This window comes from Nomascus leucogenys, chromosome 11 (genome assembly GCF_006542625.1).
Source record: "Nomascus leucogenys isolate Asia chromosome 11, Asia_NLE_v1, whole genome shotgun sequence".
In the NCBI taxonomy this organism is placed as follows: Eukaryota; Metazoa; Chordata; class Mammalia; order Primates; family Hylobatidae; genus Nomascus; species Nomascus leucogenys.
Window position 1 is genome coordinate 40,252,973 of NC_044391.1, and position 25,451 is coordinate 40,278,423.

Below are 25,451 nucleotides of genomic sequence, written 5' to 3' on the forward strand. Positions count from 1 at the left end.
CCTGTAGGACATGATCAAATGTACCAACATATGCATAATAAGTTTCAGAGAAGAAAAGAGAAAGGGGAAGAAAGAATATTTGAAGAAATTATGGCTGAATATTTCCCAAATTCAATAAAAACATTAATCTACATATTCATGAAGCTCAGTGTGCTCCAACTAGGATAAACTCAGAGATCCATACCTAGACACACCATAATGAAACCATTGAAATCCAATGATGAGTAAAAAATCTTAAAAACAGCAAGAGAGAAGCAACTCATCACCTCTAAAAATCCTCAATAAAATCAACAACTTATGTCTCATCATAAACCATGTAGGCCAGAAGGCAGTGGGATGACATCATCAAAGTGCTGAAAGAAAAAGACCATCAATCAAGTATTCTATGTCCAGCAAATCTGTCCTTCAAAAATGATGGTGAATTTAATACATGCTCTGTTTTACCCCATTAGTCCATTCACCTATCTCTGAATTAGTACCACATACTACTCATTAACTTCAACTTTATAAGAGGTCTTGACTATCTGATAGGAAAAATTTTTTCACTTTCTTATTCTTCCTCACTAGATCTTGACATTTTCTTTTTTCTTAAATGTATAGCTTAAACTCACCTTGTCATTTTGCATGAAACGTTCCATGAGAGGTTTTTTTTTGCCTTGAATCTACAGATGAGTTTGACGAGAATCAACATTTTTAGACGATTGACTCTATTTGTTTCTGAGCATATGTTTACATTTATTTATACTTTCTTTGAAGTTTCTTAATTGAGTTTTATATTTCTTCTTGGGCAAGGCATGGTGGTGCATGCCTGTAATCCCAGCACTTAAGGAGGCTGAAGTGGGTGGATTATTTGAGCTCAGGAGTTTGAGATCTGCCTGGACAATATGGCAAAACCCTGTCTGTACAAAAAATACAAAAATTAGCCAGGTGGGGTGGCATGTACCTGTTGTCCCAGCTACTCAGGATGCTGAGATGGGAGGATTGCTTGAGCCAGGGAAGTCAAAGCTGCAGTGAGCCAAGATCGTGCCATCTCATTCCAACCTGGAAGACAGAGTGAGGCCTTGTTTCAAAATAATAATAATAGTAATAATTTCTCCAAAGACAAAAAATATGTATATGTAGGTAATTCATGTTTTTGAAAAGAATTTTAGTGGCATCTTATTACAATTACATTCTCTGTTCTGATATACAAAGGGGCTGTTTATGTTTTGCTCATTGTACATCAGTATTATTGCAAAACTAGTAATAATTTATAAGTCATTTGGAGTTTCTTTCTAATATCATCTGCAAATAATGACAATTTTATTTATTTTTTTCCAATAATTATGCCATTTTAAATTTTGTATTTCCTTATTACATGGGCTAAAATCTCTGATATAATGCTGAAGACAATTGATCATGGTGAGTATTCTTGTGTCTTTCTAGATTATCTGTTTCACCATTAAATATTATGTTTACTACAGGCTATTGTAAATATTTTATATTTTGTGGAAGAAATTGACTTTCATTTCTACTTTTCTAAGAATTTTCTTTCTCCTGTGAAAGAATTTTACATTGTGTGAAATGTTTTATAGGTGGCTATTGGTATTATGAAGTGAATTGTATTTAATTTATTAATGTGATAACTTATATTAATTAAATATTAAAAATTTTTGTATTCTTGAGATAAATCTACCTTGGTTATGATTTATTATCATTGTTATACATTTTCACATTTGGTTTGCTAATAATAGTTTGGTTGGAATTTTTGCATATATGTTCATTACTGAAATTGGTCTGTAATTCTTATAAAGACCCATCAATCTAGTGCATCAGGGCTTCATAAAGTGAATTTGAGACTGTCTCTATATTTCTCTACTTTGGAGTAATAGTTCGGTAAAATTGGGAAATTTGTTTTTTCAGTGTTTGGTAAAACTTTCCTCTAAAGTCATAGAGCCTTGTTATTTAGGAAGCTTTGTAACTACTGATTCAAATTCTTTCATTATTATGAAACTATTTGGAATTTGTATTTCTTTTTGAGTCAATTTAGGAGTGTTGTATTTTTTCTTGACATTTACGTATTGGAGCTAAATTTTCAAAATTACTCATATGAATCTGTTCATAATATCCTCTTTTAACACTTTAATGTTTGCAGGAGCTTTAGCAATATATCTTTTTCATTATCATATTGCTTATCTTTCCTCTTTTTCTTGATCAATTCTGTCAGAAGTTTGACAATTTTCTAATTCCTGTAGAGCAAACTTTGGCCTTTGTAGATGTCATATATTTTATGAATTTCTTCCATTTTTATTATTTGTTTTATTTGGGGGGAGGCCATATATTTCTTTTAATAATTTCTTAAAGTATTTAGCTCATCATTTTTCAACCTGTAGTCTTTTCTACTTATTAGAGCTATAAATTTTTCTTTAAGTACTATTTGAGTTACATGCTAACTGTTTTCTATAAAGAATTCTCGAGAGTTTAGTTTTTAAAATGTTTTATTTCCATTATCTCCTTTTTTGAGCCATTAGTGTATTAAATGTGTATTTTTAAATTTCCAAATGTATGATTGTTTTAGTCACAATTTTTGTTATTGACTCAATTTAAATATAAGATATTCATAAAATTTGGTCTGTATCATACTAGTTCTTGGAAGTTTATGAGACCCACTTTATTGACTAGTGTTCTTGCTATTTGTAAAGTGTTCTTTGTGTGCTTGAATAGAATCAGCATCCACATATTATTGAGTGTAATATTTTATATGTCCATTAGCACAAGCTTATTAATTATTTTGCTAAAATAGTCCATATTTGGCTGCAGGATTTTTGCAGGATTCTATAATGGCTATTTAAAAATGTGGTGTTAAAGTTTCTAAATATCATGATAGATTTTTTATTTATCTTTATGGAACTGTTAATTTTTGCTTTAGATATTTAAAAACTCCGTTATTAGGTACAGTAAAATTAAGACTATTATATGCTTATAAATCCTTTATTAATATTTAATAATTATCTTAAGTAAATATTTTTATCCTCAATTATATTTATGATATTAATATAGCAAAAACAGCTTTTTTTCTTTTCTAGTATTTTCCTGGTTTATTATTTACCATTCCTTTACTTTCAGACTTTCTCTTTATTACATACTAGGTCTATCTCTTATAAATTGCGTGTCGGGATTTGTTTTCTAATGTGACTGTGTGTTTTAATTGGGGAGTTCAATTCACTTATATGTGTTATGATTTATAATATACTGAAACATATCCCTATCATCTTATTTTGTTTTTTCTTTTTGTTCCATTATTGGTTTGTCCCCTTACTTTCACCCACCCCTTGCTTTATTTTTAATTGAATTAGTTTATTTTTTCTCTATGTGACCTCTTTTTTCAGAAAATGCATACTTTTTTTCTATTATTTTAGTAATTACCTTTAAAAATTTAACCTATTTATAAAACATCCTAAACTTCACTATCTTTTTTTTCCCACCAACAATACAAGAACTTTATGTTGTCTTTCTATTTTAAAGCAATAGTCATGTCCTAACTTACATGCTTAGGACTTTAGTTGTATTTATAAAAGAATAACATCACTGATGAGGTATGATTGTACTGTTTTAACCATCAGTGTTTCTCTATACTTGCCCGCTATTTACCATTTTTCTTATCACCATTTATCATTGTATCTGAAACCTCTGTTCTGGGGTTGTTTTCTTTCTTCCAGGACATTTTTTTGGATTTTCCTTACTGACGGTTTCTCAGTTTTTATTTTTTTATGATGTCTTTTACCCTCATTCTTGAAAGACAGTTTTGCTAAGTACACAGTTCAAAGTTGACAGTTTCTCTCAGCACTTTGAATTTCTTCTATGCTTTTCTGGCTTCCAATTTTGATGAGGAAAAATCAGCTGATAGTCTGATGATCATTTCTTGTAGATTTTCTATTTTTTTTCTCTTGGATTTCTTTTAATGTCTTCGTTTTGGCTTCATTATACTGTATCTTGCTTACCATGTATTTTTAGTGGATTTCACTCAGTCAAGTTGTTTAAAATACATATGTATTAGGAAAATCAAAATTTAATGCAGCCAGTCAATGATAATTTGTGATATGTCCCTTGCAATAGACTGCAAGCAACCTTGCTGATTTCAATAATCAATGATTAATTTATTTTAAAAAAACATGTTTCAAGTACCTATCATATGCCAGAAACTACTATAAATACTGAAAATACTGTGGTGATCCAGACAGGGAAATTAGGTTTCCTACTGAAGAACAATGATAAAGAGATAAACAAATAGACATATGATACAAGTTCATGTGAAAATGTGTTATGGATAAAAGTAAAGGATGAAAGAGAGCTAGAGGAAGAAGGCTAGCTCTGTTAGCTTATCAGAAAGGCTTTACTGATAAGGAGAGATCTGTGCTGAGTGAAGTAAGGGAAGAATTATGTAGATATGTGGGGAAAGAATATTCCACACAGGAAGAAAATCAAATACAGAAGCTCTCTCAGGGTGGGGCAAGTAAGTAGGTCTTGACATGTTTAAGAAACTTCAAGGCCTGAGCGTCTGAAAGTGAGTGATCTGCGGGAGATGAGGTTAGAGAGATAGTCAAGGGCTACATGATGGGATGCATGTGCACATCCACACACACATACACACAAACACGCTGTGGTGCATACACACATGTATGCATATGTAAATAATATTAAAAATGAAGAGTCTATTTCTAATAGCTAGGGCATAAGGATAGCGACGGTGGTAAGTGCTGATTGTGAATAAGGAAAGCTGCATTGCATTTCATATACATTTTGCCACACATTTGGCGTTTCTTAAAATGTTATATTGCTGTCTACCCTAAAATGGTTCAACAAATAAGGTATGCATTGAAATACTTGAGTTGACTCCAATTATGACCAAATCCTAAACTGTGGACAATGGATATTTACCATGCATACTATATGCTGCTTCAGTGAATTCCTTAAAACAGCCAAAGAAGACTGCAATTATCGTACCTAATCCAGGTCGTGTTACAAAAGACTAGAGAACATAGATGTGATTGATGGAAGATTCTTTTCTTTTCTTTTTTATTGAGACATGGTCTCACTCTGTCACCCAGGCTGGTGTGCAGTGGCGTAATCTCTGCTCACTGCAACCTCTGCTTCCCAGGCTCAAGTGATTCTCCAGCCTCAGCCCCCTGAGTAGCTGGGACTACAGGTGCCCGCCATCACGCCTGGCTAATTGTTTGTGTTTTTTGAAGAGATGGTGTTTTGCCATGTTGCCCAGGCTGGTCTTGAACTCCTGAGCTCAAAAAGATCTGCCTGCCTCGGCCTCCCAAAGTGCTGGGATTACAGGCATGAGCCACTGCGCCTGGCCCAATGGAAGATTCTTAAAAGGAATTTAAATATTCTGACTATCCTGCTCAGTTCCCTTCCTAAGCTTTGATCCCACTTAAACTAAATGTGCGAGAGAAGGGGAAGGACAGGAAGGAAATCACTCATGTCCACAAACAGGAGGAGTAGCTTTTCAGTCTTTAACTTGCTGCATGTTGAGCTATAGGAATTTGTAGGTTCACTTTAGACTGTTACCAGAGTGGGGTAGGATGTTCACTAGAAGGCCTGATAAATGTGTCAGGAGTTTGAGAGCTTATGTAAAGATAGAGGAATACTCAGGCTTGTCACCTGGAGAAGAGATAAGTGGAGAGCTGGCTGAACGTGCCCATGTGGCTAGGTCCAAGAGAGAGAAGTGAGCAGCTGCACAGATGCAAAAACTGTTGGTGGGGCAAGGATTTTTCCCCCTGTGGGCCAGTGGACACTGGGCAGAAGCCAATTTTAATCGTTATGAAAGGATTTCACCAACAATGGTTGCCTGCAAGGGAAAAGCCACCAGTAGAATGAGACTGGAGGCATGTGAAAGAGCTGATGAAGGCCTGCAAGGTCAGCCAGTGAGTACATGACCCATCTCAGTGAACTTAGCAGATACAGGTCACTGACAGTGGACCTGAGACTGTTCCCATTCATAAGGAGCAGCGTCTGGATGTCTGCTGTGACTGAAGGCCTTTGAAGAACCCAGAGAGATCATCAACTTGCACTGCTAATCCAAAGTCTTTATGATTTTTCCTTCTTCCCAGTCTCCAGAGCTGTAGGATATGTAAAGTAAGCAGGAAGTAAGTGGAGTAAGAAGGAGAAAATATACACTATAAATTATATAGCCTCCCCTCCCCAACACACACAGATGTACACATCACATTTGCCCACTGCTGGTCCCTGATCCCGTGGGTCAGCGGAGGAGTGGGGGAAGCCTCAAATAAAATGTGACATTAAAGTTTTCAATGAGGCTGAACTGGACTTTTTAACATCTAAAAATGAGACTATTTCTATAGTAAAAGTAACCTGAAAAGCTGTGGAATACATCAGATAAAAACTAAAGAAAGACTAGGGCTTGGAGAAAAATAATCCCGCTTCCATTTCACTCCATTGGATATATCAGTGTATTATTAACTTTCTATTGCTGCTATAACAAATTACCCCAAATTTAGTGGCTTAAAACAATGCAAATTTATTCTTTTCAGTCCTGGAAGTCTTTTGACAGGACTCAATGGGCCAAATCAAGATGTCAGCAGGACTACATTCCTTCCTTATTCAGGGGTTGGCAGAATTCCTTTCTTTGTGGTTGTAAGACTTGAGTCTCCATTTTCTTGCTAGCTGTCAGCTGCAGGCTACCCTTAGCTCCTAGAGTACTCTCCCCATTCTTTGTACCTCTACATCTCAGAGCCAAAAAGATGGCATGGAATCCTTCTCATGTTGTCTTTTTTCTAACCCCGTCTGTCATTATGTCTCTCTGTGACCATGGTTGGAAAAGGTTCTATGCTTTTAAGGATGCATGTAATTATGATATTAGCTGTGCTCTTAGATGGTCTTCATTATATGAAAATACACTTATTGTATACCTAATTTGTTGGGAATTTTTGTCATGAAAGGATGCTGAATTTTGTCAAATGCTTTTTCTGCATCTATTGAGAGGATCATATGATTTTATCCTTCATCCTGTTACTGTGTTATATCACGTTTATTGATTTGCATATGTTGAAACAACCTTGCAACTTAGGGATAAATCCCACTTTATCATGATGTGCTTTGAATTTGGTTTGCTAGTATTTTGATTTTTACATCCATGTTCATCAGGGATATTGGCCTGTAGTTTTCTTTTTTTGCAGTGTCCTGGCCTGGTTTTGGTATCAGAGTAATGCTTGCCTCATAAAATTAGTTAGAAATGCTCCCTTCTTTTTAATTTTTGAAAGGGTTTGAGAAGTATTAGCATTGATTCTTTAAATGTTTGGTAGAATTTACCAATGAAGCTTTTTGGTCCTGGGTTTTACTTTGTTGGGATTTTTAAATTTTTGATTCAATCTCCTTGCTATTGCCTTCTTCAGATTTTCTATTTCTTCGTGAAGACTGTTTCTCAGCAGGCTATATGTGGCTAGGAATTTATCTGTGTCTGTAGGTTATCCAATTTTTGACATATAGTTATTCATAGTCTCTTATGATCCTTTTAATTTCTGTGGTATCAGTTGTTAAGTCTCCTTGTTCAATTCTGATTTTATTTGAGTCTGATATCTTTTTTTATTAGTTAATCTAGTCGAAGGATTATCCATTTCATTCATCTTGTCTGAAACCGTTTTGTTGACCTTTTCTAATTTTTAGTGTTTTTGTTTCATTTATTTCTGCGGTAATCTTTATTATTTCCGTCTTTCTGCTAACTTTGGGCTTAGTTTACTCTTCTTTTTTTAGTTATTTGTAAAGGTTTGTTGTTTATTTGAGATCTTACTTTTTTAGTACTATAGGCATTTATTGCTATAAACTTCTTTCCTAGAACTGCTTTTGCTTTATCCCTTGTTTTGGCATATTGTGTGTTCATTTTCATTTAGATTAATTTTTTATTTCTGTTTGTTTTCTTATTTGACCCATTGGTTTCCCAGAAATATGTTGCTTAATTTTCACATATTTGTGAATTTTCCAATTTTCCTCTGGTTATTGATTCCTAGTTTCATACTATTGTGGTCAGAAAAGATACTTGGTGTGATTTCAGTCTTCGTAAATCTGTGAAGACTTGTTTTGTGACCTAATGTGTAATCTGTCCTGGAGAATGTTCTGTGTGCACTTGAGGAGAATGTGTATTCTGCTGCTGCTAGATGGAATGTTCTGCATCTGTCTTTTATGTCCATTTGATCTGTGGTGTTTTTCAAGTCCACTGTTTTCTTATTGATTCTTTTTTTGTGGATGATCTATTCTGTAAGATCAGTAACAAGGTAATCTTGCTACTTCTTGAGATCATGTTTGGAGATTCTAGCAGGGAAGTGCAGCTATTTGTATACCCTTGATCGAAGAATGGTACTCCTCTACTGAGGAATGTCATCTTCAACTAAGTGCTCAGCTTCAGGAGAAAAGCATGCAAAGCAGTGAAGGAGGAAGGGGATCTCTGCATAGCCAGTGATCTGCCAAATCAACCCTGGTGATCAATGAGTTGACAGATGTTGCAGTCAGATTGCTTTCACATACCAATCTTTCTATTTCTATCCAACATTGTACTGGAAGCCTAGTTAGAGAAATTAGACAAGAAAAAGAAGCGAAAGGCATCCAAATTAGAAAGAAAGTAGTAAATTGTCTCTGTTTGAAGATGACATGGTTCTATGTATAGAAAACCCTAAAGACTCAACCAAAATACTGTTAGAACTAATAAATCCAGGAAAGTTTTAGGATACAAATCACCATGCAAAAATCAGTAGTGTTTCAATATACTAACAATGAACTGTCCAAAAAAAAATCCCACTTACAATAGCTACAGAAAATACTTAGAAAAAAATTAAATCAAGGAGATAAAAAATTTGTGTACTGAAAACTGTAAAACATTGATGAGAGAAATTTTGAAAGACTTGAATAAATGGAACGATATCCCATGTTCATGGACTGGAGGAATTGACATTGGTAAAATATACAAGATAATCTATGGATTCAATTCAATCCCTATCAAAATTTCAATGACATTTTTCACAGAAAGAGAAAAAAAATCCTAAAATTCATATGGAACCAAAAAAGACCCTGAATAGCCAAAGCAATATTAACCAAAAACAAAACAAAACAAAAGCCCAAAAAACAAAACAAACAACAACAACAACAAAAACAAAGATGGAGACATCACACTTCTTGATTTCAAATTCTGTGGCAGAGCTATAATAATCAAAATGGTATGATCCTGGCATAAAAATGAACATATAGACCAATGGAATAGAATAGAGAGCCCAGCAATAAAATCCACCTAAATATGGTTTGTTAATCTTCAATAAGGGCATCAAGAATACAAAATGGGGAAAGGATAATCTCTTCAACAAATGAATTGGGAAAACTGGATATCCACATGGAATAATATAAAATTGGATCCTCACTTTATACTATAGACCAAATTTAACTCAAAATCTATTAAAATCCTAAAAATAAGACATGAAACTATAAAACTACTTGAGGAAAACTTAGGGAAACCCTCCTTAACAGGGTCTTGGCAATGATTTTTTGGTTATACACAAAAGGCACAGGCAACAAAAGCAAAAGTTGATAAAGGGATTATATTAAACTAAAAAGCTCCTGCATAGCAAACAATCGACAAAATTAAAAGGCAACCTGTGTAATGGGAGAAAATAGTTACAAACCATATATATGATAAGAGGTTAATGTCCACATTATATAAGAAATTCATACAACTCAATGGGAAAAACAAAAACAAAATAACCTAATGAAAAGGCATGCAAAGAACGTTAATAAACATTTCTTAAAGAAGATATACAGACATATATCTGGCCAGATAAAAGAAGGCATATATCTGGCCAACAGATACATGAAAAGATACTCAACATCACTAATTATCAGGGAAATGTAAATGAAAATGAAAATGATGTACCTCACACCTGTTAGGATGGCTATAATTAAAAACAAAACACAAGTGTTAGCAAAAATGTGGAGAAAAGGGAATGATGTTACACTGTTAATGGGAGTCTAAACTGGAAATTTATCATTATGGAAAACAGTATGGAATTTCCACAAAATATTAAAAATAGAACTGCCATATGATCCAGAATCCAACTTCTGAATGTTCATACACAGGAACTGAAATCAGGATCTTCAAGTGTCATCTGCCCTCTCAAGCTCATTGAAGCATTACTCACAATAGCCAAAATACGGAAAAAAACCTAAATGTGCATTAGCAGATGAACTACAAATAAAATATAGCCTATGCATACAATGGAATCTTATTTGGCCTTTAAAAAGAAGGAAATTTTGCCATTTTCAACAACGCAGATGTTCCTGGAAGACAATACGTTAAGTAAAATAATCCAGACACTTACATGTGGGTTCTAAAATAGTTGAGCTCATAGAAACAGGGGGTTGCCAGAAACTGCAGGGAGAAGGAAATGGAGAGGTTATGAAATTAAAAACAACAACAATAACAAAAAACAAACAAAGAAAGGAAAACACAAGATTTTATTGAGCTCATGTGCATAATTCAGAGTATTCTTCCCATCTCAAAGTCTTTAATCTCAATTACATCTGCAAAGTCTTTTTTGCTATTTAAGGTAACATTCACAGATTCTGGGAATTAGTATGTGGACACCTTTGGGGAACTATTCTGCCTACCGCAACCAGTTACCCAAGATTCAAGGTCGATTTCTTCTTTAATATTCTCACTGTATATGGCTATAAGCAGTTTAACAATCCATTGATATTTTTCAGAAATCGATGATATCATTTATTTTTAAATTAAGGTGTAATGTACACTGAATAGAACACACAGATTTTCATAAAACACACATAATGTCTTTCGACAAATGTCTATACCTGACTATCACCACAAATTATAAAATATTTAAATCACCCCAGAAAGTTCCTTCATGTCCCTGGTAGTAGACCTAGATCATAGGCAAACACTGATCTGTTTTTTCATCATAATCTATTTGTTCCTATTATAGAACTTTATATAAATGGCAGTATAGAGTATATGGTCTTTTCTATGTGGCTTCTTTCACTTAACAAAATGTTTATGTGATACATCCATGCTCTTGCATGGGAGTTTGTTAACTTTTACTGCTGAGAAGTATTGTATGAACACGAACTAATTTGTTGATTCATTCCAGTTTTGGGCTATGATGAAAAAAACTGCTATAAAGAAACTTTTACAAATCTGTTTTTGGACATATGTTTTTATTTCATATGGGTAAATGACTATCAGAGAAAACAATGTTACAGCCTAACTGTGTGTGTATTTTATAAGAAAATGACAAACTAGTTTCCAAAGTAATTACCACTTTATTTGTGGAATCTGTAATGTCAACTTTCTTATTCCTGAGAGTGGTAGTTTGTGTCTATATATTTTTTTGCCTTATCAGTCTGGCTAGAAGTTTATCAATTTTATTGATCTTCTACCAGCCTTTAGTTTTGTTAATATTCATTACTTTTTTCCTGTTTCCTATTTCACTGACTTCATCATTATTATTTCTTTTTTTTCTCCAGACAGTGTGTTTTATTTGCTCTTATTTTTCTAGTTTTCAAAGTGGAAGCTGAGGTCATAGATTTCAGATTTTTCTTCCTTTCCAATACAGCATTTATTGCTATAAATTTCCCTCTAAATACAGCTTTATCTACATTCTGTAAATTTTGCTATGTTATATTTTCATTTTCATTTGTCTGATTTTCTCTTTGAGTTCTTTTTTGACACATGAGTTATTTTAAAGTATATTATTTAGTGTCTGATTTCTTGGGCATTTTTTCAGATATCTCTCTTTAATGGATATGTAATTTAATTCCACTGGGGTCAGAAAACATTTTTTGTATGGCTTTAATTCTTTTACATTTATTGATATTTATAATGGTATAATTTTTTATCTCTTCCTACAATTTGTATTACTTTATTGTATATTTACTTTTATGCATATGTAGATTCTCACATTTAATTATTATTAATTTTCTTAAAAAGTTGAAAAATTTTAAACAAGTTTAAATGTTGGTATATGTTTATATGTGTTTGTGGGTGTGTGTGTGAGAGAGAGAGAGAAAGAAGGAGAGAGTAAAGGAAAGAAAGGGAGAGGGAGAGAGAGCAAGAGAGAGAGACAGAATATGTGCATAGTCATCCCTTGATATTCACAGGGGATTGGTTTTAGAACCCCCCCTTAAATAGCTCAAATCCCTTACATGAAATGTTGTAATATACACATGTAGCTTATGCCATCCTCCATATATTTTGTCATCTCTAGATTATTTATAATACTTAATATAATGTAAATGTCAGGTAAATAGTTGTTATGCTGTGTTTTCTATTTGTACTTTTAAATATTATATTGTTGCTTTTTTAGTTTTTCTAAATCTATTTTATCTGCAGTTGGTATAATCCACAGATACAGAACCCATGGATACAAGGGTCAACAGTATATGTATAAAATAAAGATAATTTATGCAATATCTTTTATATTTGCTCACATATTTAACCTTTCTAGTGTTCTGTATTCATTTGAGTCGATCCAGGTTTCCATCTGGTATCATTTCCTTTCAATCTGAAGTATTTCTTTCAACATCCCTTGCACCACTGTTCTGCTAGCAACAAATTCTCTCATCTTTTGTTTATAAGAAAATATTTTTATTTTCCTTTAATCTTTGGTTAATATTATCATTTGATATATAAAACTATGTTGACAGTTATTTCACACTCTAAAGATATATTTTCAATGTCATTTTTTTATTTTTGTCTTTCCTTTTTTTGAAAATTAGAAATCAGCTGTCATGCTTGTTGTTGAAAAGATGTATATTTTTTCTCTGGTTCTTTTTAAGATTCTTTATATAGTTTAATGATTAGGTAGATTTCCTCTTTTTTTCTGGTTGAAGTACATTGAGCTTAATGTGTGGCTTGCTGTTTTTAATAACAATTGGAGAACTTTTAGCTAATATTTCTTCAAATACACTTTTCTGCCCCATTTTTTTATGTCCTGTTTCTGAGGGTCCTATTACATGTTTATTTTATCACTTCGGTATGGCCTACTGGACGTTGAAGGCTCTCTTCATTTTCTTGAGTCTCATTTTCTTCTTTGTACTTTTGTTTTTCTTGCCTTATCTTTAAATTCTTTGTCCTTGACCTCTGTTATGTTCAACCTGCTGCTAATATCATCCAAAAAATTTTTCATTTCACACATTGTGCTATTTACTTCTAGGATTCCCATTTAGTTCTTTTTTACACTTTCCAATTCTCTTTTGAAATTATTTGTCACTTCACCATTATATTCATCTTTTCCTATAGATTATTTGACATGCTTATAATTATTTTCAGATTTTTATCTTATACTTCTGAGTCATTTGTGAGTCTGTTTCTATTATCTTATTTTTCACTTGATTACGAGTCTCTTTTTTATGCTTCTTTGCCTGTATTGTAATATTTGATCATATTCTAGGCATTGTGTTAAAGAAAAAGAAACAGTGGAGGCTTAAAAGAGCTTGTTTCTTTGGAGTTTAATTCTTTTAAAAGTTTATTTGTGAAGTTATTCAATTATTTAAAGGAAAACATGCTTCTCTGGGGCTTCTTTGGTTATCTATTGTTACTTTGGCAGACTGAAGGTTTTGCACATCCTTCTTCTTCCTAGTCAGGTGTGGATCTCCAAAAAAGATTCATATTTGAGAGGGTGTTGAAGCTCTTTGATGTTTCCAATTTTATGGTCATACTCATAAAGGACAAAGTCAAGTGATGACAACAGTGGCACACTGATTTATTTATCTATTTATTTCTTCAACTTAAATGGAGGAAAGGACAAATACGTTACTAAATACTTTCTGCACATCCACTGCTGAAAAGCTACCTAAATATCTGATAAAGGAATAAACCTTGGCAGTTATACATTTACTTTGTGGGAAACTGCCTTGTTTTCAGCCTTCTTGCCTCCTGTTGTACCAGTGCTCCAACTCTTTCTGAAAGCTTAAGTTAGCCAAATTATGGACTGACTTACAACTCTGAAAAGTTGCAAACAAATAAACACTTAAAAACTTTGGGTGAAGTAAAAGGTGAGTCTACCTGTTACAAAGATTTTTTGTTCAGGTACCAAGACCTGTCAGTTAGTTGTCTGGTCTATGGTGTTCCCACACCACAGTCCATTTCCTTCTAGGATTTTAGTCCCTTGGTCTGCATTTCTGAAAACTAAAATTTCAGTTTCTCATTTGTAGTTTTAACTGCCTGCTTTATGGTAATTGGATCTGCCTATTTCCAGCCTCTTCATCTGGCTCTTGGCTTCAGACTGTCGGGATTTCATTACTTATATATGCTTTAGCTTATACTGACTAAAAATTGCTGCATCTTTCTTCAGACTCTACATCATTCCCTGCTCTAAACCTTGCTGAGCTTTTCTCAGTACCTGACACCTACTTTACACTTTTAAACAAAGTCCTGATATTTTAAAAATAATATAAATGGGAAAGAATGGTTCCCGAAATAAATTACAGTCTTTAGCATTTACTTAAAAGGTTTTCTACTGCTATATTTTTACCTGAATATTTAAAATATAGAACAAATAACTAATGTAAAATGAAAAATATCTTCCAAATAATTTATGTTTGTTTTTATCTTTGATAGTATTAAATTTGATATCCGCTGGCTTATGTATATTGCAGATGGTTCCTTGCTTTTTTGTTTCAATCTCTGCAAAAGACATTGTTTGGCTTTTTTGATACCAGTGTTCAAATTGTACATATCATACACACTTGGAGAACATTAGTATTTTTCACCTCTGTAATTTTATATGGCAGTAAATTTCATTCACATGTGCCTGCTCACCCCCCACCCCAATTTGCTATAAAGTGAAAAGGTTGGTCAATTGCTTTGGCGTTCTTTATATATAATGCTATTATGTACCTAATGCCACATAATTTAATTTCTTTGGTCAAAATTTGTATTCAATTGCCTAGTTTTTACTAAATTGATCAAATTTACTTGTTGGTAGCTATTCTTCTAGTGTATAGCCATGGAAAATTCGAGTTTAATGCAGGAAGAACATTTACAATTAGAATAATATAGTCAAAACTAAAATCATCTATCCAAAGAACCTAGACATTTTGATAATAATTATACAATGTACATTGCAATTAGTTACTCTTCAAATTTTTGAAATTTTATAAATCTGATTGAAAATGTTTATAGGTAACGAATGATGGTGAAAATATTGGTATTACTGTTGAGTGAAGGCACATCTATTGTAGTAAAATATAAGACAAAGAGATATTACTATGGGGCATTCGTTGATACAGTCTTTATAGCCCAGTATAATCTTTGTTCAAGTCGTGATTATTGTGTGTTATGATCTTCAAAAAGGCTATGAACATCTATCTTAAAAAATAGTGTCTTAAAAACAAAAACAAATATTATTCTTCCCTAATTTATTTTTTTTTTGAAGTTTTGCATACTTGGGCCATATTTATATGACGAAAAATATCTGATTTTGTTTTTTGATCAATGTGATCCAAAAATCAGTCATGTTTCAAAAAATTTGGCCAATTGAATTGTTGGGCCTCGTGTCAAATAAAACCACTGCTTGATAAACTAAACAAATTGCTTTCAATGGGTTATTATTGCCTTACCAAGACCACATCCTGATGATTTCCCCTCTCACAAGACTTTCTTCATAGTGGATCCATTGTTATTATTTTCATAAAAGGCTCAACTTAAATTACGTGTAATAGAAGCGCCATCATCAGAGGCCCTGTCTCCTTCCTACCAGAAGCCTGGTTTTTCACGAATGCATTTAGTCCTATCTGTAGCCCCAGTTTTGACAGCCTGAAGGCCGCAGGCATGATGGGCCGCAGATGCCAGGCTTCTTAAGAACTGTTTTCCAGTGCTGTCAACAAACTCCCTCCTTCCAGATTCTTTACAGAGCAGGGCTGGCAGCTGTGCATAGACTTTGGGATCCACCATCCAGTTACATTTCTAATGCTGGGCTCTTGTTTTCCTAGCTCCCTTGAGCTGGCTCAAAGAAACAAAATGGTATTCCCATATGTCCCTTACTGTTTTCTTGGCAAATATCCCTACTTCCCATAATCTCCCAGATTCCAGCATGTGAGAGACAAATTTTCTTTGTGAAAATTCCCTCCCTCAAAGGCTGCAGATTAATAGCATTGATTCTAAAGCAAACTGTCTTTTTATAAGGTCTTTTTTAAGGCTGAAGTTAGCTGGGTTTAGGGGCTATATTAGCATATTCCAAAATATTATGCATATGGTAAACCATAGCAATACAATACAAAGGCAATACAAATAAGTGAGCTTTATTTACTAATCTGAATGTCAATACCAATAGTTCAGACATGAAGAGATGCCTATTGACTGAATGATCCTCTTTCCCTTTCTCATAAAGATTTATGTGTTAAGGCAAAACAACTATCTACAATCTTTAGTAGACACATGCATTTATTTTTACTTCTAAATAAAGCTTAATTCCAATAAATTGAAGTTAGGAAGGAAGCATTCAACTTTCATATTATTGTTGCCATAATATAAATCATGTGAAACTATTTTTCATCACAGAGATTAGTGTAGCTAAAGAGGAAGACTTTAGAACATATCAGGGATCTATAGTTACTATTGAACAGGAACTTTGAATGTGAGCTAGTGTAGGCATATTGAATAAATGGTGAACTGTATCATATTCATACTGGTTAATTTGAGATTGCCAGTTATTTAACAGGATATTAACATTATAGGTATACCCGAGCCATTTCTGAAAAGAGGAATCTGAGCCAATTGTTGCACAAGCTCTTACAAGGTCAACAAAACCAAGGGAGGTGACCCAGGAGGAAAGACTTCGTTTTCTCTCTCTGCTCCTAAATTGGTTTCTGGTCATCTAAATCCCCCAATCCATTACCAGAGAGTGAGAGCAGGGGAAGGCAGTATTCATTCATTCCAATTTTCATACATGATCTAACTCAACAATTTTTAACATACCAGTGACATCAACAAAGACACTGTGTTTAATTTCCACTGAACAATGTTCAGTTTCTTTAGACACAAAAAAAACGGAATCCCATATCACTATGTTAAGTGTAATCAACAGCATTTTGGATGGGGAAGCAGTCACATACAAATGACCTATCAGAGGTATTCCACAAGGACCTAAAGAATTTTGATTGTATTTTTTTGGGCCCTATTCAACTTTACCTGAATAAAAGGGGGAAAATACTTATAAATAAACTACTTAATATACCTAGGTGAGAAGTTTTTTTTTGTTTTGTTTTGTTTTTTTTGAAATGGAGTCTCGCTCTGTCGCCCAAGCTGGAGTACAGTGGCGCGATCTCGGCTCACTGCAAGCTCCGCCTCCCGGGTTCACGCCATTCTTCTGCCTCAGCCTCCTGAGTAGCTGGAACTACAGGCACCGCCACCACGCCCGGCTAATTTTTTGTATTTTTTAGTTGAGACGGGTTTCACCTTGTTAGCCAGGATGGTCTCGATCTCCTGACCTCGTGATCCGCCCGCCTCGGCCTCCCAAAGTGCTGGGATTACAGGCGTGAGCCGCCGCTCTTGGCCGAGAAGTATTATTTATATTGTAAAGGCTGTTACAACAAATATCATTACACACTCACTCCCCAAAACAAAAACAACCAAAAAAACCCAAAGAGGGTTCAACCAATAACACAAATGCTTGAAGCAGTGATTTTCCAAAACAAAATTTTAGTGTAATAGGAGAACATTTGGATCTTTTTTTCCAGTTAAATCTTTCAAAAGCATTATGTCCTGACCATGTTTCTGATTTCTTGACCTCTGTACTACTTAATATAAAAAATCAGAAGTTTATTGCTGTAAATATTTTTAAATATGTTAAACTAGCTAATGTATGCTTTATTTTCATTATTCTTTTGTTCTGTCATCAGGTAAGAGACTTGTACAAATGGCAAGCAAGATGACCGGGAGGTTAGAAAGGGCACTTGCTAGCAAACCTATTTTTGAGGGAGAAAAACTGTACTATCCCAGGATAGTCATAGAAACTGCAGGTTCTGGCTGCTTTCAACACTTCTTTTCTAAAAGACCCAAATTGCCTATGCACAAATATATTTAATAATTATAGTTATCATTAAGTAGCAAAGTAGATTAAATATCCTCATTCTTCTTAAAAAATAAAAACAAAAACCTCAACCTACATTTATGTAAAAATTGCTTCTTAAGGTCATTTTCAAAATTGATAATGCATCGATACGAATTTGGGTAGCTGAAATTTTGGCTTCCAGTGAAATAGTTCACACACATAAAACATTGCATGCGAATTTTGAATTCAGCAAATGTATTGGAAGTAGTAATTCAACCATCACATCTTCACTTGGAAATACATGCTGTAGAATTTTTCCATACTGTTCTTGTTTTTGATACATATTATTTTACTGAGCATTGATGCTTTCGGACATTTAGAAGTACTTTAGTGCTGATACTTAAGCATTGGGAGGTAATTACTGAGCTCTAAATTACCAGTACATTCAAAGAGAAATTTTAAAAACAGAATCCCAATCAGCTGGTCTGATATGCTCAATTAGTTTTTGGATAGTAGGCAGTTATATTATACATAAAACATTTTTCTCTGTATGATTTTTTATTTTGTTATAGTTTCCTAAAATAGTTATATTTATAAAACTTAAGTAAAATTCTAGTATTTGATCAACTACTTCCAACAAAGAAACACAATCATCTCATCTCTTGTCAGTTTATAAATGTCACATAGACTTACTATTCTCTGCACTGCAGCTATACCTTTACCAAGAATAAATATATAAAAATTAGTAAGTAGCTAGCAGGACTGCTGGGTATCAAAGGTAGTATTAATTGAAGCTCTGGCTCATTGCTTAATGTTTGTTAAAGTCTGAATCATCTTGACTTTTTTGTTCTGCATTCTGTATTTATTGGCTGATTCTGGTACACGATGTGTTCTTACTCTCATCAGTGGAGATTTGACCCTTATTTTTCATGATTTTGAAGCCTAAATTACTCCATCTGGGTTGGAATTGTAGCAGTTCTTACCATCCAAATACTAACTATTTGGCTATGGGGATGTTAGGGAAATGAAAATATACATTTCTGTTGCCCATGGGACAATCTTAATGAATGCAGCAAGTAAAATGATCATATTAATTTGCACTTTCTTATTTTCTGTACCCATCATTGCCATAGCAATAGACTTAGTTTATGTGAAATTAAAAAAAAAAAATGTTTAGCCAGGCACAGTGGCTCATGCCTGTAATCCCAGCACTTTAGGAGACTGAGGTGGGTGGATCACTTGAAGTCAGGAGTTGAAGACCAGCCTGGCCAACATGGCAAAACTCTGTCTCTACTAAAAATACAAAAATTAGACGGGCTTTGTGGCGCGCACTTGCAATCCCAGCTACTCAGGTGGCTGAGGCAGGAGAATCGCTTGAACCCAGGAGGCGGAAGTTGCAGTAAGCTGAGATAGCACCACTGTACTCCAGCCTGGGCAACAGAGTGAGACTCCATCTAAAAATAATAATAATAATAAGTGAATTTTAAAAACCAACAAAAAACAAATGTTTAAATTGGTTCCAGTGATTTGCTTACTGCCTGCCCTTTATTTGCCTAGGGAGAGTTTCACTATGTATATAAGGAACACAAAAATAAATCTGACATTTTGATAAATTTGCCCAGAAAATGTGAATTTCATCAGTTATGAAAATAGACTAGTCTAAAATGATCAGATTCTTTTTCTTCAAATCCAGTTTTGCATATAGACGATGCCATAGATTTTCTTTCCTGGATACCACATGGCTATATTTGGCAATCAAATATTCTCTTGTACTTCCACATGTGGTCCCACTGGAAAACATCATTTCTTCCCTTTAAACTAAGGAGAAACCTCCATAACAACAGTCTAAACAACAACAAGAAAGTAGGAATGTGAGTATTCAGTCCTTGAAACATTAATTGTCACTTTTGGTGACATTAACATACTGCCAAAGTTTTATTATTAGTCATGTTCATGCCTGAAGAGAAAGTAAAACTTGAGAAGAAATGTTACAAATCAGTTTATTAAACTAAAATCTGTATCACCATTAAGTTGACTGAAATCCACAGAAAAGTACTATAGGATATATTGCTTAGATTAACTGCTTGGTCTTTGTAACTTAAAATAAAATATAAAGCAAAGAGTTTTTCCATATTATTAAGTAGAAAAAAATCTAAATTGTATTGCATAATATGGCATTTGTGGGTTTTACTACAACAATCTAAGATGCTCATAAGTTTAAAAAGGTTAAATATGAATATCATATTCACTTCAAAGTTTGAGAAACAGATTTGTTTTCATAAAATGAAAAAATTTTCTATTTTTATTACCATTAAATAAGAAAATAAGAAATTAAGTCACTGAATTATTTCTTGCATATGTTTTCTGATAGTTATATTTTGTGAGACTAGTAGATTTTCAAGTTCTTTGAAAAACAGTAAATTAATTATTTAAAAAACTTGTTGAGAAATACTCATTGAAGAGAGACATGTTCTTGAGCCAAGGAGAAACTTGGTTCTAGTATAATATACAACACATCTTTATGTCAGAAAAATACTACACAAATTCCCTGTTAGGAGACTCAGAATTCAGTGTGAAAAGCAGATACTGTAAGAATAGTAATCTTATTTTAAAACATTTTCACAGTTTAGTCAAATCAATGATTCTATTCATTATAAAGCACAAAATATTTTACGTGTTTTAAGAAAGAAGGTGCTCCCAAGTCTAAACAGCAACCTTCTCCCAAAACCTGGGGTGCAAAATCGGGGGCCCTTGAGAGAAGGAAAATTTTCTAGCAAAGGCCAGAGTAGAGGAATTGCCAGAGGGAGAGGAAAAAAGCCAGGGTAGTAGCTATTCATAAATCTATTTTATCATTCTTTACTGGCCACTATATGTCAGATACTATGTAAATCTAGCAGATAAAATGGTGAGCAAAAAGTAGATACTTTAGGGAGTGGGGAGGAGGACATTAATCGTATAATAAACATAATAACAACAAATGTATTAAATAATCACACGAAGAGGTATATCATTACAAATAGAGATGAGTTCTCAGAAATCGGGGTTGGGAGATCTCTAAGAGCATATTATAGAGTGTCTTAGTCCATTTGTACTGCTGTAACAAAATACCACAGATGCAGTAATGTATAACAAACAGAAATGTATTTACTCACAGTTCTGGAGGCTGGGATCAAGTCCAAGATCAAGGTGCCAGCAGATTTAGTTGTCTTGTGAGGTCTTTCTCTGCTTCCAAAATGGCACCTTGTTGCTGCAGCCACCTGAGGGGAGGGACACTGTGTCCTTATGGGGTAGAAGGCGAAAGAGCAAGCCCACCAAAGGCTGCATGAAGCCTATTTTATAATGGCCTTATCCGATTTATGATAGGAAATGCTCTCATGGCCTCATCACTGCTTAAAGGCCCTACCATTTAATAATATCATATTGACCCTTAAGTTTCAACACGTGAATTTTGGAGGGAACACATTTAAACCAGAACACAGAGGAACTTGATGGTGACTGATAGAGGCTTAGGAATGGTTTCTCTGGTGAAATGATGTTGGAGCTGAAGTGTGTGGATAAGGAGGCATTTATCCAGGCAAAGGGAGGGAGTGGGTAAGTGGAAGACATCCCACATAGAACTGGGAGCATAGGCAGAGCCCTGTGGCTGAAGGATCCAAAAGGCCAGTGTGACTGGGGTGGAGAAAGCAAGATGGGTGGTGGTACAAAATAAAACTGATGCAGTGGTAAAAGGAAAATCAACTGTTATTCTGTATATTCAATTAACATAGAACACTTCAGACACAGTATGTATGTGTTTTTTTCCTGCAGCCAGCAATTCTTCAATTATCTGCAGACACTGACTGGGTGTCCTACAGTTTAACTTAATTCTGACACTCTCTACCTGTAGATAGAATCAGATCTCACAAGTTAAGGGCTCAGTCCCACAAGACTGTCCCCACTTCAGATGCCAGTTGCATGTCCAGAACTCAGGAAATCAGTTTACCTACTAGAACAGGAAATCAGTTTACCTACTAGACTACGGTTTTACTATGAAAGACACAACTCAGGAACAGCCAGATGGAAGAGATGCATGGGAAGAGGTATGGAGGAGGGGCACAAAGCTTCCATTGCCTCTCCAAGTGTGCCACCCCTGCAGTTTCTCCTCATGTTCACCAGCCTGGAAACTCTCTGAACCTTATCTTTTTATTCTTTGTGGAGGTTCCATCACATGGGCAAGATTGATCAAATTATTGGCCCTTGATAATCAACTTTACCTCCAGCCCCTCTCCTCCCCAGAGGTTAGGGTGTGGGGGTAAATATTTCAATCTTCTAATCATGTTGTTGGTTCCTCTGGAAACCAGCCACCATCCTGAGGCTATCTAGGAGCTCCCAGCCCCCAGCCATCTCATTAACATACAAAAAGACACCTTACACTTCAGAGAGTCCAAGGGTTTGCTTTTTGTTTGTTTGTTTGTTTGTTTTGTTGTTGTTGCTGTTGTTGTGTGGTTTTTTTTTTTTTTTTTTTTTTTTTGAGATGGAGTCTCACTCTTGTTGCCCAGGCTGGGGTGCATTGGGGCAATCACGGCTCACTGCATCCTCCGCCTCCCGGGTTCAAGCGATTCTCCTGCCTCAGACTCCCGAGTAGTTGGGATTACAGGCGCCCGCCAGCGTACCTGGCTCATTTTTGTATTTTTAGTAGAGATGAGGTTTCACCACATTGGCCAAGCTGTCTTGAACTCTTGACCTCAGGTGATCCACCTGCCTTGGCCTCCCAAAGTGCTGGGATTACAGGCGTGAGCCACCGCACCTGGCCACATATTTCTTTTTTATGTCATAGGTGAACAGAGACCAAATCAGGCAATTGACTAGTCTTAAATGACTGTTCTTATGTGCCTGATTGCCTGGAATATGATCCCAGCACTGTCACTTGCTAGATATGAACCTTAGGCAAGTTCTTTCATCTTTCTGTGCCTCAATTTCTTCATTTGTGAAATGGGGATAATGATATTATCTGCCTAACACAAGTTGTTAGGATTAAATGGGCAATAAAATATTAGATTTTATTATGTATCATAGTATTTGTATTTTGTTATTTATGTATTGTATATTCTGCTGTAACTATGATATAATACTTTTGTCATTTTGTTTTGTTTTTATTAAGACTTAATATGTTTTTTATTCTGATGGAAATAACCCAATAAAAGAAAACACAGGCTATCAGAGAGGGAGAGAGGAAAGCTGTGAGTGAGATGTCCTTGAATAGGTGAGAGGGACTAAGATTAAATGCACATGCCAATTAACTGTTCTCACATAGGATCAGGGATGGTGGAGTAGGTGGGTAGAATTTCTGGTGGAAGAATGTAGACATTGTATTTGAATTGCTGCTATTATCTAGTGAAATCAGAAGAAAAGTCATCAGCAAAGGGTAAGGAATGAGCAGCCTTTTGAGGTTTCAGCTAAGGAAAGTGGGGCACTCAAAAAATACATGGAAAATGTAGAGGAGTTTGATATTCCTGAGAGCACAATGGAAGGTTTGGGTGGATCATGATGACTGAGAAAAAGTTTGTTGATTTTGGCGAGAAGAAGATCATTTTCAACCTAAGATTAAGCAGTTTCAGAAATAGTTTAGCACAATGATGGAGGTTCCCACAAAGGATTATAAAGTGAAAAGCAGATACTTCGTTCAAGGAATTTGGCTGTAAGTGAAAGGAGGAAGACAGAATTCAAGTCTGTTTTTTTTGTTTGTTTGTTTTTGTTTTTGTTTTCTTTATGATCCAGTTAATTACCTATGAGATTTCATTTCCATTTTGTTTCTTAACAAGAACTCTAGAGTCAGATTGACTTTCTTCCATAATGCTTTCTAAAATCCTTTCTTCTTTGTTTTCATGCTTTAACCCCTGCCTAGGATGCCTTAAATTTTTTTTTCTTCCTTTGTAAACACAACTTTTCTGGTAAGACCCATTAACACCTATCTCTCAATATTATCTGTTATATGTATTTTTTCCCTGTTAGATAATTCATTTTTGTTGTAAAACTATTTGAAAAATATGTGAAATTTAGCCGGGTGCAGTGGTGCACACCTGTAATCCCAGCACTTTGGGACTCCAAGGTGGGTGGAATGCTTGAGCCCAGGAGTTCAAGACAAGTCAGGGCAGCATAGCGAGACCTCGTCTCAAAAAAAAAAAAAAAAAAACTATATATATATGAAATTGTAAATTAAAAATAAAATAACCCATATTAAACCTTCCTTCATATATATTATACTATGTATATTATTAATACTAACACTTCAAAAATTATAAAGTCTTTTCGGTTCCACTAAATATTTATAACAAAATGTTAAAGACTATCTAATAGTCCATGTTATAAATGTACCATAAGTCATTAACCAATTTCCTACTGTTAGCTCACTAAAGTAATTTAGTTTTCCCTGTTATAAATAAGACACTATCTTTTACATAATTGCTTGTGTACATAGTTAATGGCACCCTTAAGGCAGAAATTTTTTAACTAGATGACTAAATCAGAAGATACGTATTTTTTTTAAGGCTCTGGATATATAGAGGTGAATTATTTTCTAGAAAGGCTCTAATGAGTTATCCTTCTACAAGCAGCATGTGAGCATTTAGCGTACCCACTCCATTGTCAGCATAGAACATTTTCTAAAAATTTAATTTCCAGAGTAGAAAAATGGCTTCTCTTTGGGTTCTAAGCTGTGTTCATTTAATTACTAATTAAGTTGAATTTTTTAATAGCTACTGGTTACTGGGTGTTTTCTTCTTTGTGTTGTTATGTCATACCTTTAACCCATTAAACATATTTTTAGTTGAATCACAAAATTTTTAGTGTGGTTGATCTACATGAAAGTTCTTTACATGCTAATTATATTCTTGTAGTATATAATTGTTATTTTCATCCTAACTATTGGTTTCCCAGTGAACTATGTGCATCTGTCATAATCTATACTAAATTCTCTGTTCTCAGAAGTCCTGTGGCACTCTATAGTGTCAATCTACCATCTTAATATTTCAGTCTCTATTATCTTGTGTTGTTCATTGATAGTTTCTTTCATATTAATATATTACCATCAGAGAGATAGTGTCTTAAGAATAAGAACAGAGAATGTGTTTATCACCATTACTAGATTTCTAATTGATATTATGTTATATGATTCTAATTTGCTTCTTAGTGTATTATTATATATATTCAACAAAATACATAGCAAATTAACTCATTGTGTGTTAATGACCATAACATTCTGGAAAAATGTGTGTGCGTTTAAAGACCTAGCGAATAGATTAGTTTTCTCAATATTTTTATATATGCAGTAAAAGTTTTGAAAAAAAAGTCCTTGGGGTATGTTGAAATTATTTCAAAAGTTTTAGGATTGTGTATAAAACAGCATTAACATGCTCTTTT

The 25,451-nt window shown here is 34.2% G+C and overlaps 1 protein-coding gene across 1 annotated transcript in view; it reads left to right on the plus strand.

The window, feature by feature from the left end:
* The window catches only part of HDAC9 (histone deacetylase 9), a 906,822-nt gene that overhangs the window by 711,407 nt on the left and 169,964 nt on the right, over positions 1-25,451 (plus strand). The gene's annotated exons all lie outside the window — the stretch shown is intronic.